Below are 16,305 nucleotides of genomic sequence, written 5' to 3'. Positions count from 1 at the left end.
TGCACTTCAGACAGGTTAATCCCCAGTCTGGGTCTGTCTTCAGATTTTCTCAATTTGTTTCAGGAGGATTGAGGTTCTGCCCCAAGTCTTCTTGATTTTTCACTGTCTATTTTTGCCCTGAGGCACAAATATGTTTTATTTGTGGGAAGGAGAGCTTGAAATTTACCAATTTGTTCAGCCATCTTCACAGAATCTTCTGTTGTCTAATACAGAGAGGATTCTTGTTCAAGTAAGAAAAGTTACATTAAATGGTTCTTGAGTTTCCTTTTAATTCTCTACCTCTAGTTCCTCCCATCCTCAATTCATTTTTAAGTATATGAATGGCAATCATGTGGAAGAGGACATTGAATTGGCCTGTTTGGTCCCAGAGGAGACAACTAGAAAAAAACAGGAGAAAGTTACAATGAACACTATGTGGCCTTGAATTCAGGGTAAAGTCTATAATAATTACAGCTGCCCCAAAGAGTATTGGACTTATTTGGTTCATCATCCTTTAAAATCTTTGAAGAAGAATTGCTGAGTGTGTTGTAGTTGGGAGTTCTTTTATATAAGGATTAAACCACATAATCACTGTTGACCCTTCCAATTTACAAATTCTGTGATTCTTTTTTCCCCTATGTTTTTTCATAGTTACCACTTCATTTTGACTGAATCTGTTATTTCACTGATGAGAGGAACTTTCAATGAAGAAACTGCTAATGCAGCTCAGTGGCAGTTTTGTAATTTATGGTTTTAGGGAGTTTGATCAAGTGCTGAGCAGTTTTAAAAAAGAGCAATTGATACTAAATCCCTTTCAAAGCAAGAATGTGATTGAGTCAAGATAGATGCCACAAGACCAATATCTGAAAACATGGCATATTTTGTCTGGCTAAATCAATGCTAGTATCTAGACCTCTTCCTCAAGCTCTTTCCCAAGGATTAGGTGAATCATAATATATACCCTACATTACAAACTCGGTTAGACATAAACATCATTAAGCATCTACCTTTAAAAGTGATGTTTATTACAAGAATATTAAATATGAACACAATCAGTTCAATTCCCATTTGCAAATATTACCATTTCAATAAATGAGTTTAAGTAAAATGCAACAATTCTTTGTTATACTTTTATTCTTTGAAAAACACTGTTCTGTGATGCTGAGTGAAACAAGCAGGGACAAGAGATCATTATATACTTCAACAACAATACTATATGATGACCAATTCTGATGGACTTGGCCATCCTCAGCAATGAGATCAACCAAATCATTTCCAATGGAGCAGTAATGAACTGAACCAGCTACGCCCAGCGAAAGAACTCTGGGAGATGACTAAAAACCATTACATTGAATTCCCAATCCCTATATTTTTGCCCACCTGTATTTTGGATTTCCTTCACAGTCTAATTGTACAATATTTCAGAGTCCGATTCTTTTTGTACAGCAAAATAACGGTTTGGTCATGTATACTTATTGTGTATCTAATTTATATTTTAATATATTTAACATCTACTGGTCATCCTGCCATCTGGGGGAGGGAGTGGGGAGAAGGAGGGGAAAAATTGAAACAAGAGGTTTGGCAATTGTCAATGCTGTAAAGTTACCCATACATATAACCTGTAAATAAAAGGCTATTAAATAAATAAAAATAAATAAAGTTATAAATAAAAAGTTCTCAAAAAAAAAAAAAAGAAAAACACTGTTCTGGGGAATGAAAATATAAAGTCAAAATTAAAACCAACCTTGACCTCAAAGAGCTTATATTTTTGGAAGGATGTATCACATACAATATATGTATAAATTATTTATTGTTATCTGTCTTTCTTGAAGAGAAACAAAATGACATCTTATATTGGAGTAAAAATACATAGATATGGCTGATCAGACCAATACAAGCCTGGAAAACTATCCCACTGTACAGTTACACATAGTTCAGATGAACATTTGGAGTTTAGATGCCTCTCAATTTATGCATCTCATGTTTCTTTTGAGCTACTGAAATTCTGTCTTGCTCATAGAATACAGAATCTTTTTTGATGTGGGAAACCATATTGGGTAATCCTTTGACAGCATCTTCCATGCCATGTAATTGATTCTAAAGTTATTCAGGGTTTCTGAATAGGTTTCTGAGTGTCCTTATATTGCTTCTTCTGACCACCATGTGAGTGTCTTCCTTGCATGAGTTCTGCATAAAATAATCTTTTAGTCAAACATACTTTTGGCATTCAAACAGTTTGTCCATCTGATCAGAATTTCACTCTGCAGCAGAGTTGGAATAAAGTAGTTCAACTTTAGTTGAAGAAAGTACCTTACTGTGTTGTACCTTAGCTCTCTGGGTGATCTTCAGAACTGTCCTAAAACAAATCAAATGGAACTAATTCAGTTTTCTGGCATGGTATGCTATACTGTCCAGGTTTCAGAGGCATACAACGAGGTCATCACCAAAGCTCTGTAGACCTTCAGTTTGATAGACAATCTAATACCTCTTTTTACTCCACAACTTTTTAGGAGATTCCCAAGCATTGAGCTAGCTCTGGCAATGTGTATATAAATTTTGTTATCCATGTGGACATCCTTGGAAAGTACATTGTCAAGGTAAGTGACATAGTATTCAAAATTTCTCCATTTTCTATAACTGATGGTTCCCCATATGATCCATGATGCTGGCTTGTGGAGCTTCTTGGTGTTTTCTTGGTGTTGATTTTTAGGCTAAAATTAGCACAAGCAACAAAGAATCAACTCATATTTTATTGCATCTTAGCTTTAGAGATTTCATTGGATGTACAATCAATAGTGAACAACAACAACAAAAAAAATCATGTGCCAACTCTCCCTCCACTTTCATCTTAGCTCACAATCTTTTCAAATTAAATAATTTAGTCTCAGTACATTTCACACAGAACATGATGCCATGTGCCTCCTCATTGAAGGTATCTGACAGCATTGCTAAATATACCATGTTAAAAAGATGAGAGCGCACATAGCCTTCAATCCATTGGTGACAGGAAAGTACAAGAGCATCATCCATTATCCAGAACTCCAAGAAGCATTCTATCATATAAAATTGACATATAATACTGATGATATTCTCTTGGCAGCCAAATTTTGACATAATTTCCACAAACTTTCATGAATGAACAGTATCAAAGGCCTTACTCATGTCTACAAATATTGTAGATATGTGCACAGATCTTTGTTCTTCTTTCTCCTGACATTTCTCCTGAAGTTGTCAGACAGCAAACGTCATAATGACCATTCCTTGGTCATTTCTGAAACTGCATTGGTTCTCAGGTAAATGATTGTCTTCAAGGTGAAAAATCAGCCTATTAAGGAGGACTCTGGCAGAAATCTTTCCAGCAATGACTAAGAAAATGATCCCTCTGTGATTGTCAAAGGACAATGTATTTCCTTTCTCTTTATAAAGATGGACAATGGAGGCATCCTTGAACTCCTGTGGGGTAACTTCCACTTTTCATTTTCATTAATCAGCTTCTGAATTTCCCCATCAGTTTTGTCAAACCGATCTTCATGTTTGAGAGTCTTCTGACCTAGATGAGTATGTGCAGTGTTGTAGACCCAATCTCTGAAAGCTGTCCACTTCTTTTCTGCTCCACTGTTGCCAATCTGTTTTGGCTTAATGGAATGCTCCTGCTCTGAGAAGTGCTCCAATCAGCTGACATTAAGGTTTATGATAGTGATCTTATCTTGGGGCTGCCACTTTTGCTAAAGGGACTATTTAGCTTGGAGAGGTTAAATCTATGATCAATTCAGAACTTTCTGCCACACATGATCTCCCTTCTCGCAACCTTTCTGTCTCTTCTCCTTACAATCACAGTCTATTAAATTTTCATATTCCCCATTTGGGTGCATCCAGAGTTTTATTGCATTTAGGTAAACAGAAAACAGTGTTGGTGATGAGAAAGTCATGGGAAGCACAAGTCTTTAGTAGTAACTGACTATTGCTATCGCTCTTTCTTACTCCTTTCCTCACAAGGATCCCTTCATAGCTTGTGTTTCCTCTTGCAGTAAAATCACCCAGAATTATAAGTTTGTCCTCTCTGGGTCTTTATAAATGTTTTCTTTGACCTCATCATAACAAGAGCATGTACACTGATCACTGATGATGGCAGCATAGAGCTTTCCTGTAAGTAACAATTGCATTGCCATGAGCCTATTCTTCACTCCTTTTAATAGGCATAAAAGCTTAACTAAATTAGTTTTTTTTTAATTTTATTTATTTATTTTTTGCTGAGGCAATTGGGGTTCAGTGACTTGACTTGCCCAGGGTCACACAGCTAAGAAGTGTTAAGGGTCTGAGTTCAGATTTGAATTCAAGTCCTCCTAACTTCTGGGCTTGTACTCTATCCACTGTGCCATTTAGGTGCCCCACTAAATTACTTTTGATCGCAAAACCTATGCCAGTTTCACAGAACTCCCCTTCATTATAGCCACTCAAAAAATATATCTGGTTCTGACTTTGGTAAGCTAGTCTTCATTTGCCAGCCTTCTTTTGCACAGGAATGATATTTGGATTTGATACCTAATGAGTTCTCTTATAAGAGATGTTTGTCTTTCAGGTGTACCGGATTCGATGGCATCCATAAGCATGAACACATTCCATTTATTCAAGGATGAGTGGAATCATCTTACAAAAGTAATTTTTGTAATTTTTATGTGTTTCAATCACAGACTGGGGTCCCTGCCTGCCATGGTAAGCAGGTCAGGGTTAGGTAAAGCAGACAAGTTTTAGAGCACCTTTTTAAGACCCTTCCTCACAGAAGGAAATGATCAGTGTGATCCTTAAAAATTTCTCAGACATCCAGGAGGCTACCGAATCCCTCTTCTGTTTCCAATGAGAAGATGGCCTTATGGCTTGTACTTCCTGTGTGCAGAGTTGTGACTACAGCTCCCAATGTGTTTGAACTGGCTGTTTCATTACTTACCTATTGGCACAGAGCTTTGAGAAAGGTAAAAATTATAAAATGTTATGGGTGATTTCTTTTGATTTGCACATAAATTGAGTTTAAATGAGGCAGAGTTGTTCAAAATTGTTAACCTCTTTCTCTCTTCCACTGTCATCCAAGTCCAGGAGCAAGCCACAATCTAGATGACTTGGGATGCAGTGGATAATTTTGATATCTTCAATGTCTAACTAAATTCTAAGCACATCACAGCTTTAAACACCCTCATGGTCATTGAAATAAATTGTTTTCATCTACCCATCCCAATAGGAAAGCATCACATGCTTGAAGTACAACCCCCAAATTGACCAAAGGCTTTGCGATTCCTCTGTTACCCTAAACCTGGTTTAGTTTGTCTGCTGAAAAGGTTTGCCAGTGTGTGGCTGCTGTGCATGCTAGAACTTTTTAAAGCCACTGGAGAGAGCTGGATGAATCAGGTAAATATCAAAGGTGGAAAACTGACTTGAAAAAGGCTTGGCAACACTCATATCAGAGGTACTAGTCTCCCCTGAACACACCCTATATATGATGTATATGTGATAATTCAAAAAGGAAAAGAATGAAAGAAACTGAAGAGAATTCAGAAAAGTCCTCCTTTATTAGGTGGCACCTGAATTGAGCCTTAAAGGAGGCTAAAATATTTTATAAATGAAAATAAGTCAAAATTAGTCTCAGCCTTGGTTTGTGTCTTATACATATATATGGAGATGAGAAGATAGAATTTTAAGTTGACAGAATGGCAGACAGGCCAATCTCGTTGAAAGGTAGCAGCTTTAAAAGGAGCACTGGAAAATGAGATTCAAAAGCTAGGTTTCATTTGGACTCTAGTACTAAAATTAAATGTAAGACTGAGAAATTTCTATTTTTATGCTTGACACAGTGACAATTTTACCACTGACAATTTTAGATGAGAGGAATGATATGGAAAGATCTGTGCATTGGAAAGATTATTTTGGAAATTATGAAGAAGGACAAATCGAGGAGAGGAAATATTATAAAGATTCAATTAAAAGAAGGGAGCTAAACTAGAATGGTGGCATAGTATATAGAGAAGAAATAGATACATGATATTATAGAAGTAAAACTGAGAAGACTTGGAAACTGATAGGATATGCAAGATGATTCAACTGCTTGGTTGTGAACCAAATAACGGCAAAAATTATAACAATTCCTGATGTAAATTTGGCATTATATTTTCTCTCGTTCTTGTCATAATTATTTCCCAAATCTTTTAGTTTTCTGATTTTGTTGCACTGTTACATAGAATTTTATATTAATGTAATCAAGCACATCTATAAAGCCTCTAATAATTTCCTCTATTTCCTTACTAGAAACAAAATCATCTCTTTATAATTAAGAAAAGTATGTTATTTTGTTTTCTTCTCTCTCTGTTATCTCTTAAAAGGGTAATTCTACCATATAGCTGGAATTCATGGAGGTATAGGATGTGATATATGGGGTCTAAATCCATTTTTCTCTGTTTTGAACTAATTATCCCAAGTAAATTTTTTAAATAATAAATAATTTTCTAAAATATTTCGAAAGTAACTTCTCTTTTGGGTTTCCCCAGAGAGATATTGTGAGAGAGACAGACAGACATACAGACACACAGACAGAGACAGAGACAAGAGAGAGACAGAGACAGAGAGAAAAGGACACCAAGATCTATGATGACTTGGTTGCAGCAAACTGACTTTAGTAGTCAAGGTGTAGAGGTGAGCAGAAAAGAAGGTAGGGGGAAAAATCAAGACTCACCAAGTATTCAAATAAGAAATAAAGCACTTAAATAAAGCACTTACCACAGTGCCTGGCACAAAATGAATACGTGATTAATTCTGATTTCCTTCCTACTTCCTTTTCTATTCTCCTTCACAAGTATATAAATACCATATCATTAGGTCTGGTCTCTGCTGCATCATGTTCCCCAGATCTGCCTTGGCTCCTTTTTTGACATTAATGAGAGGATCAAAAGAAAAAAATCAAAGAAAAAATGAATATGTGAAAGAAAATTATAATAATAAAACAACATAACAAAATTTCTGGGATAATGGTAAGTCTTCAGGACCTGTTTTCTCAAATGCAAAATGAGACATTGAACTTAAACATCCTTTTCACTTTTAAATTCATGATAGCATGATACATGTATACACACACTCATACATACTTACACATATACACACATGTATTCACATCCATACACAAACTCAGTCACACATACACATACATACACATAAACAAACCTCCCAACAGCTACTTGAAAAGTCTGAAAAAAATTCATTCATTTTCGCAATAGTCTAGACAAGGTGAGTTTCTGTTTTATTTAAAAGATTTTTCACTGATCACATGCCTTATTTTCTCCATAATTTAGCTCTTTTAATTATGACAATGCTGTTGTATAATCTACATTTATATCTATATGTGTATGTGTATTTATGTGTATGTTCATATATGTGATATGTATATTGGTGTGAGTATATATCAGATCATCATAGGATTAATATGTGTGTTTATGTACATGTATATATGTTTATGTTTATGTATATGTTTGTATATATGTATGTATATAAATACAAGCTAGGCAGTACAGTAGACAGGGTATTATGCTTGCAGTGAGGAAGACTCCTTTTTCTGAGATTAAATCTTACCTCAAACATTAGCCATGTGACTATGGGCAAGTCACTTAATCCTGTTTGCATCAGTTTCCTCATCTGTCAAATGAGAAGGAAAAAAAATAAGATCAAACCAATGCAGTATCTTTGCCAAGAAGATCCCAGATAGGGTCATAAAGTATCATACATCACTGAAATAACAATATAAATAATATATTAGTATACCTAATACAGTAATATATACATTAATATGCAATATATTTATGAATATATAAGTATATTTATATTTAATATACATGATAATCATCAATTTTCTTTAAATTATCAAATTTTTGGTATAATGTATATAATTGTATGTGATTAAACAATTTATTTTTCATTTGTATTTTCTTTTTAATAAAATTTTGTATTTGTTTGTTTTTACTATATTACTCTTTACCATATTATTAATGTTTTTGCTAACAAAAATGTATCTGAGATTTATTTATTAACAAAATTATTGTTTTTTATTCCCTTATTTTATTTTTCTCTTAGTATTAAAAATTCTCTCCTTCTCTGTGATTCTTTTTTTCTGCCTCTGCCCCTCTCTGAAACTGTATCTGTGTCTACTTTGGCATATTGATTTATTCTTGCTATAGTGTCATTAAATGTGGGTTTAATTAATTTTGTTTTTTCCTCTCTTATTGATAAAGGAAGTTCAGTAGCAAAACTTGCTTCAAAGAAATGATTTAGCTGAATTTCAGAGGTTTGAATGGGCAGTATTATTTCTAACTACATTTTAAATTTTCTAAATGTTTTCTGATTTAATCTAATCATTAATCATTAATTTTTCAATTATTATGTGCTTTTATATATTTTAATCAATATTTTAATATTAACTTTATTTATTGTGATCCAAAATTAAGATAAAACTTTGAGTAAAATTTCCCCTTAACCTAATATGTTTTGAGCATTCCCCATGTATTTAAGAAGGATGTTAATTCCTTGATTCTACAATTTGGTTTTCTCTGTACATTTCTAGTGTTTCAATTTATCAACTAAAGAAGTCAGATTTGTACGTTCTTCATTCTCTTACTTATTTATCTAATTATTATGATTAACATGAATTTCCCAATACTGTTTTTTGTCATTTTCTGCTCATATTCTTGTTGTTTCCATTATATTTACCATATATGCATGTATATATACATATATATAATTACATAGTTGGTAATCTTTTTTATTTTCAACTATTCATTACATAATGGCTTCCTAGGACTTTAATTGTATTCTACAAACCCTCTCATTTTTATTTGCCCAATTAAACAGGCCCTATTTCTCTCACATACATATGCAACAGCAACCGTTATTTTCTTGACCGAGACCATTTCATTTGGTTCAGCATGCCAGATATGGATGAGAGGATCTGAAAATCTCTTGAACTTGGGAGACCCACCTGACCCATAGAAGAGATAACCAACAAGGTTTGGGATTCACTTGTCTCACTACAGAAAATCTGTTCTTGGCAGTTTCCTAATTCACTTCTGCTCCTAGTAAGACTCATACCAACTGCTTGTTCTGTGGACAGTCTTGCTACATTTAGTTTCTGCACCTGGATCTGACTCATGCCTAAAAGGTTCATGGACTTTCTTTAAATTCTTACCATTGGGAAACAACTGGAAAGCCTGAGCTGGCTGGCTCCATTCCAGTTGTCATTTTAGATTATACTTGTAGTCGTCTTGAAAAGCCCTTGCATTTTACTCCTACATCTTTCTCTCCTCCCTTATTCTGCCTCAGCTACAAAGCAGACACGTAAAATTGATGTTGACATAGCAGAATCACTAATAGGTATGTTACATCAATAAATAGTCCCTTTCTGCTGTATCATTCATTCAGATGAGTGCATGTGGTCAGACAAGTCAAATTCTCTCACACTGAAGAATGCCTAAAGATTATGTTTTCTTCATAAAGTAGAAGTTCTAAATTGAGGAGAAAACAGATAAAGAGGGAACATCCTTCCAAAGCCAGGAGATATTTATGAATGCTGTTCCAGATACAATTATTTTTCTTAATATTGCTTTAGTTATTTTCCCCCAAATAGAAAAGTAAAAACCAAGAACCATGTCAATGTTTCCAATGTTAAAGGATCTGCCAACTAACACCCCAAATAGGAGGCTTGATGATCTGTTTCTGGAAGCTTTGTCCATTTAAAAGCATTCATAGATACGCTTTTAGTATTTCCTTGCAATTAATGTGTGATGAAGAAAAGTCTTTTAATTGGTTTCTGAGCCAGAATTAAAAATACATAAAAAAAGACACAGAGTAAGGCAAATTGTTACTTCTTTCCTCTTGGTAAGTGAGACAAAGAAAATGTTGTGTATCTCTTGGAAGTGGCGGGGGAAGAGGCCCATGTGATTGGGACAAATGGCACTCAAGGCCCTATTCCTTCTGTGCTTAGATGAAGGAGAACAGGAAACAGAAATATTTTATGAATTTTGAAAGATCAAAAAAGTCAACAAAAGTGTATCAGTTGGCAAAGTTTCCTCAGTCCCAAGAAGCAACCTGCTTGACCCAGGCAATCAATGGATCAGTCTAGCAGCCTAGATATCATGTCTCAAAAATAAGGTTTGTCTATCAGCTGCACTGCATCCAGAAATGAACCAGGTGGGGCAAATACTTTATTTCAACAATTTCAAATTGGGGTCCTGAGGAGCAGACAATCTGTTTTAAATTGGGGGAGGAGGAATGGTTTTTTTCCCCCTAGTTCTTACGATATCTTTTTCATTAAATATCCTTTGGAAATTCTCATTGATTAATCTATATTGGTTAACTGGTTAATCTACATTTTGAAAAATAAATTGGTTCTATTGATAAAGGGATACTAATCAATGAAACTGATGAGACTGAGAGAATATCTCACACTGAACAATTGATTTTGAGGAGAACATACACTGTAACAGGAGCTAAATTAGATAACAAGAAAAAGCCTAAGAACTCTTAGAATTATTCCTAGAACCTAAAGTTGAGGGAATAGCCAGATGTACTCTGGATTCAGATGTATATCCTATGATTTATTCTTCTTTCTGCTTCAACAAACATCCCAACTTTGAGACCTGTTACACTATGTTAAATCTCATCATTATTAGAATTTTTATGCAAAAGAGGAAACTTGGGCTTACAAAGCATAAATTACTTACTCAGGTTAACAGAGCTAGCAAATATCACAGGAAGCAATTGAACCCTCATCTTTGCAGTCTGCTTCTCTCAATTCCAATTCCCCACCTCTGGTCATACGGACTGTGTGATTTTAAGTAAATCCCTGAATCTCTCAATGTCCTAGTCTACTATCTAAGTTGACAAATTTCAGAAAATGTTCCAGTTTTCACTGATGGAAGAGATTACTTCTCCTGAGAGTTCCCTAAGCCAAAGACATCACAAATCCAATCCTTTTCAACTCTAGATATAGCTTCATTCCACTAAATCATACTGCCTTTTTAAATTTAAAAAAAAGCCAGCAAATACTAGAGAAAGTGGCTTTCCCAATACCACTAAAATCATTTTCTTATAGAACTTCTGATAAAACTCTTGAACTACTAGAAGAACTAATACTAAAAAGATCATAGTAACTTGATTAGCAGACACAAGGGTGCTTTTCAAAAATGGCTCCTGGCACAAAAAACTGAATTAAATTTTCCCCAGTGGACCCCAGTGCTTAAAGCAAAAACACTGCTAATTATTTATCCCTAGTGATTCAAACACCATTTCTTCTTGATGCAGGACAGAGTTCTATAGCTAGGCAACATTAATCTAACCAATCTAAGGATTCCCTAGAAATGCTCTCTCTCCCTATATTCTTCACCATCTTTCTTCTTCATCTTCATCATCATTCAGTCAGTTAATCACATTAGAAATCTTTGACAGCTACTGTTCTTGGAAAAAATCTGGGCTCTTATTAGTAGAACATCTCTAATTTGCTCCGGAAAAAGACAGAAGTATTTAATGGGAACAAGCAAGAGAAGGATCTGCAAATCTATAAAAATTTCTGTTATAAAAATAGAACCTTTCATGGTAACCCTAAATTTATGATCATATAAAGATGATGGAAGATTCCTAATTGATATCTGTCTAATATTCAAGTGGTCAACAAAAAATGAGGCTCTGTATACTTCTTCAACAGAAGGGACAAGAGTTAACTAAAAATGATATCCAAAGATTTGTGCCTTGAAGACTTACCTGTAAAGACATGGAAAGTGAATATATGCTCATCAGTTGGGGAATGGCTGAATAAATTATAATACATAAAAGTAATGGAAGATTATTGTTTTATAAAAATGATGAATAAGCTGATTTTAGAAAGACCTGGAAAGATTCACATGAACTGATGTTGAGCAAAATATGTAGAACCAGGAATATGTTATATACAGTAACAGCAAGATTGTGCAATGATCATCTATGAAAGTCATGGTTCTTCTCAGTGGTTCAGTGATCCAAGGCAGTCCCAATAATGTTTGGGTAGAAAACACCATCTGCATCCAGACTGTGAACTATGGAATTAATGTAAATCAACACATGCTTTGTTAACTTTTTTTTCCTTCTTATTTTTTGTTTTCCTCTTGTGGTTTTCCCCTTTGTTCTGATCCTTCTCTCCCAACAAGATTCATTAAAAAATGTATTTTTTAAATCTAATGTACATGTATGACCATAAAAACAATTTTTTAACAAAGGGAAAAAAAAGACTTGCCTGCTCTAATTGGACTACATGCTACAGTCCATGCAGTTTCAAAGAGTATGTCACATGTGTCCTAAGCTTGAGCTTACTTTTTTTAGACTCTATATATAGTTGTGGGAGAAATTACCATAATTTTTTAGTGAAATATCTTGTTCCAAAAGAATTTACTCCTTTAATACACACAACTAAAAGCTACTTAAATTTGTCTAAGGAATAGATATCAACTTATAATCATTGGGAAGAAATATACTGTTAGGTATTTTGAGCTATAGAATAAGGAGAAAATCCTCATCGTTTCCTGATCCTATAAACCATGGCTGTCTTCTTGGTTTCCAGTAGAATAAATCTATTACAGAATCTGCTAGATTTAGATTTAGAAGGAGAAGAATGTCCAACCTTCCTTATAGCATATGAAGAATCCAAAATTCAAGAAGCGGAGCAGACTTTCCAAGGTTGTAGGGACAATAAGTAGGAGACTTTGTCTTTGAATTGTTGTTCAATAATTTCAGTCAGGTCCAGTTTTTCTTGACCCTATTTGGGGTTTTCTTGGCAAAGGTACTATAGTCGTTTGATATTGAATCTGAGGTCTGTTTTGAACTGAGGAAGATGAGTTGCACCACTTAACTGCATCCTGATTTTGAATAAAACTTCCCCCCCAAAATCCAGTTTTCTTCCTAGTGTCTCATATCATCCTTCTTGTCACACACAGGCTCATGACCTAGGTGACATTCCCAATCCCTCACACTCTCCCATCCCCCATATGCAATCTCTTTCTAATCTTGTAGATTTTAACTTCTTCACAACCTTCTTATATGCCTGTTTCTCACTTGACTTTGGGACCATCTTAGAGCAGCATCTCATTACCTCATGTCTGTACTATTTATTACAATAGTTAAATCTTCCACCTCAAGTTTCTGCCCACTCCAGTCCATCTTCCACTCAATCACTCAACTTCCAGAATGATATTTCTAACTTCCAAAATGAAATTTCTAAATTGGAATTCAAATCATGTCATGTCCCTATGGAATAAATTCCAGTAATTCTCTCTTACCTCTAGGATCAAATTTAAATCCACTTTGCAGAATTGAAAGCTCTTCATAATCTACCCCATCCATAAATTTCAAACTCTTATACCTTACTCTTTACCTACTACCTGCTGTGATTTAGTGCTGTGATTTACCATAGCACAGGTTTATGCTATGTGTGTTTTGCATAGCAAATTATGCTATGATTTACCTACTACCTCTTTACCTCCTACACCTTACCTCCATCAACATACTCTATCTCTAGAGGTCTTTGAACTGGCTATACCCTATGCCAAGAATGCTCTTCCTCCTCATCTCTGCCTCCCAGTTTCTGTTTTTTTCCAAATCTGAGTGAAAATCTCATCTTCTCCAAGAAGCCGTTTTGCTCTCTCTTGTTTCTAGTGCCTCCCTTCTTTTCATTATCCTCAATTTACCTTGAGTGTATCTTGTTTGTACATATTCAATGTTCAAATATTGTCTTCCTAATTAAATAGTGAAGTCCTTGAAAGTATGGACTATTTTTTAAATTTTCTATAGCCTCAATTCATACTGCAGTGACTGGCATGTGGCAGTGCTTAATAAATGCTTGCGAGTTATTTACAGTCATTCAAAAATATGAAGATAATTAAGCACAATCTAAAAAAAAAAAATCATAGTATAGCAAAAAAAAAAGTTTGAACCAGCAAGGATCTAACAAGTCCTGAGAGTGTTCTATGACAAACAAATTTAATTAATAATAATAGCATGGTGTATATATCACATAATATGTTATCACATTTATTATATATGATATCATCCCACATATATTATCACAAAAGAATGAGTTAGTACTATTATTCATTTATAAATATGGAAACTGAGATTAAGATAAGTTAAATAACCTGCGCAGTCACAAAACTAGAAGTGACTAAGGCAAAATTTGGATTCCTATTTTGCTGATTCCCAAGTCCAGCATTGTACCCACTAAACCAAAATGTTACTGCATTAAATTTATTAACAAATGCACCTACAGATGGCTAGGATAAAGAGTTCATCTAAGAATGATCAAAGAAACAAATAATTGTGTATTTACAGAATCTAAGGAAAGGAAAGGAGCACAAAGATCATTTCTTTGAATTCAAATCTGACAAACAATTTATTCTATAATATCCTCCTAGAAATGATCCACTAGACTCTGCTTGAAATATCTCCACTAAGAAGATCCCTCATAAGACAGTCCATTTTGTTTTGGATAGCTGTAATTTTATACTTTCCCTCCATATATCCCACCAAGATCAGATCTATACCTGCCTTTTTGCATATCCCTCAATACCTCTTATTCTTCCCTTTGGAGACCAACAGAATGAATCTCATCTTTCTTTTATATTACAGCCTTCCAAATGAAAGAAGCAACCTATGACATTACCAGTCTCCTTTACAGATTAGGTAAACCCAGGTCCTTCAACTGATTATTATTTGATGTGTTTTCCAGTTCTTTAATCAAGTTGACCACACCCTTCTCATACCCTCCAGCTCATCTTTGTCTTTCCTAAAACTTGATATTGTCTAGAATTGAACAAAATACTTCAGGGTGGCTAAACAGGAAATAATAGAAAAAAAATGATGCTTTCCCTTCTTCTGATTCTTTTGGTTTCCATATCTCTCATTCTTGGGAAATAGTCCACTAAAAATTACAGATCTTTTTTTCCACAAGAAAAGTTGGCAAAGCCCATTTCCTCTTTTCTGTATTTTTAAAGATGATTTTAAAACCCTATTGTAGAAATTTACATTGTTTATAAATGGCATATTGAAATGATTTTTAATTGTAAATATATACTTCCATAGCTATCTTCTTATTAGGAATCCCTCAGAATAAAGGCTTAAGTAAGGCCTACAAGATTATGTGCATTTTCTTGCCCCCGGGTCTCCAGTTCTCCTTGCTTATGGCCCCTGTTTTGTATGTGTTTAATACCCGAATACTTCTATGGGCCCTCTTCAATGCCATTTTCTCCCCTGAATACTCATCTTCTTTCTAGCTTGTTATTTTCTCACTCCTTTTATATTTTCAAGTTAAAAGTTCCCATGGCCAAATTCACAAAATTGTAGGTCAGAGTTTCTTAGCTTTGTAAATTCAGGTGGTCCATAAACTCTGATGGGGGAAAAATACAGCTTTGTTTCCACCAACCTTTGGTTTCCTTTAAAAGTTTGTATATTTAATTTTAAAACATCATTCTGAAAAGGGCTCTGTAGACTTCATCAAATTGCCATTGAGGTCCATGACACAGAAAAAGGTCGCGAAAATCTGCTCTAGGCAAATATATATTTTCTAAGAACTAATTTGATAAACTCCAACCATTCCCCACTATATTGCTCCACTGGGTGAAAAAACCTTGGGCAAAAGACATTTTTGAGTCTGAAAAAAATTCCATACATAACACAGAAAGCTTCCCACTTACAAATGGATTTTAAAAGTTCACTCTTGGTAGTGACAACAGTAAAGCTGTTATTTAAAGTCTAACTGCCATACAATTTCAAAATAAGAAATCTGATAACTTTCAAATAATTGCAATTTTAACTTACATGAACAGAAAAATAAGTAGATGGCGAAACTTCTTTTAGCTTACATTATCACTAATCACACCTCTCTTTCCTATATCTTGGTCATATTCAATGTCAATCTCCTGGTAGGATGATGTTTCAAATAGCAGCTGCTGTCCTGCTCAGGTTCTTTACAGAAATGTCTAAATAAGAACTTCATTAAGGTCACTGCCCTGGGCAAAGTCCATTGGGGGGCGAAGGGAGACTCACAATAGCATGATTTCTAGGCTCCTTTCTCTGAAGGCAACTCTGTACCAATACCTTCCACAGCCTCCATCCACAAACATAGTTTTATTTTAACTTGTTCCTTTTGTATGGTTGGGAACATAGAAAACATTCATTCTGCCCAGCCCCACAATAACAATAAGTTCAGTTGTATGTGTGTGTATACACCTGCCATATCAGTGAAAAGGAGAAGAGTCAAGTAATTGGGGGAAAGGCTTG

The sequence above is a fragment of the Sarcophilus harrisii genome, chromosome 1 (assembly GCF_902635505.1).
Source record: "Sarcophilus harrisii chromosome 1, mSarHar1.11, whole genome shotgun sequence".
NCBI classification, from domain to species: Eukaryota; Metazoa; Chordata; class Mammalia; order Dasyuromorphia; family Dasyuridae; genus Sarcophilus; species Sarcophilus harrisii.
This window is presented reverse-complemented; position numbering follows the sequence as displayed.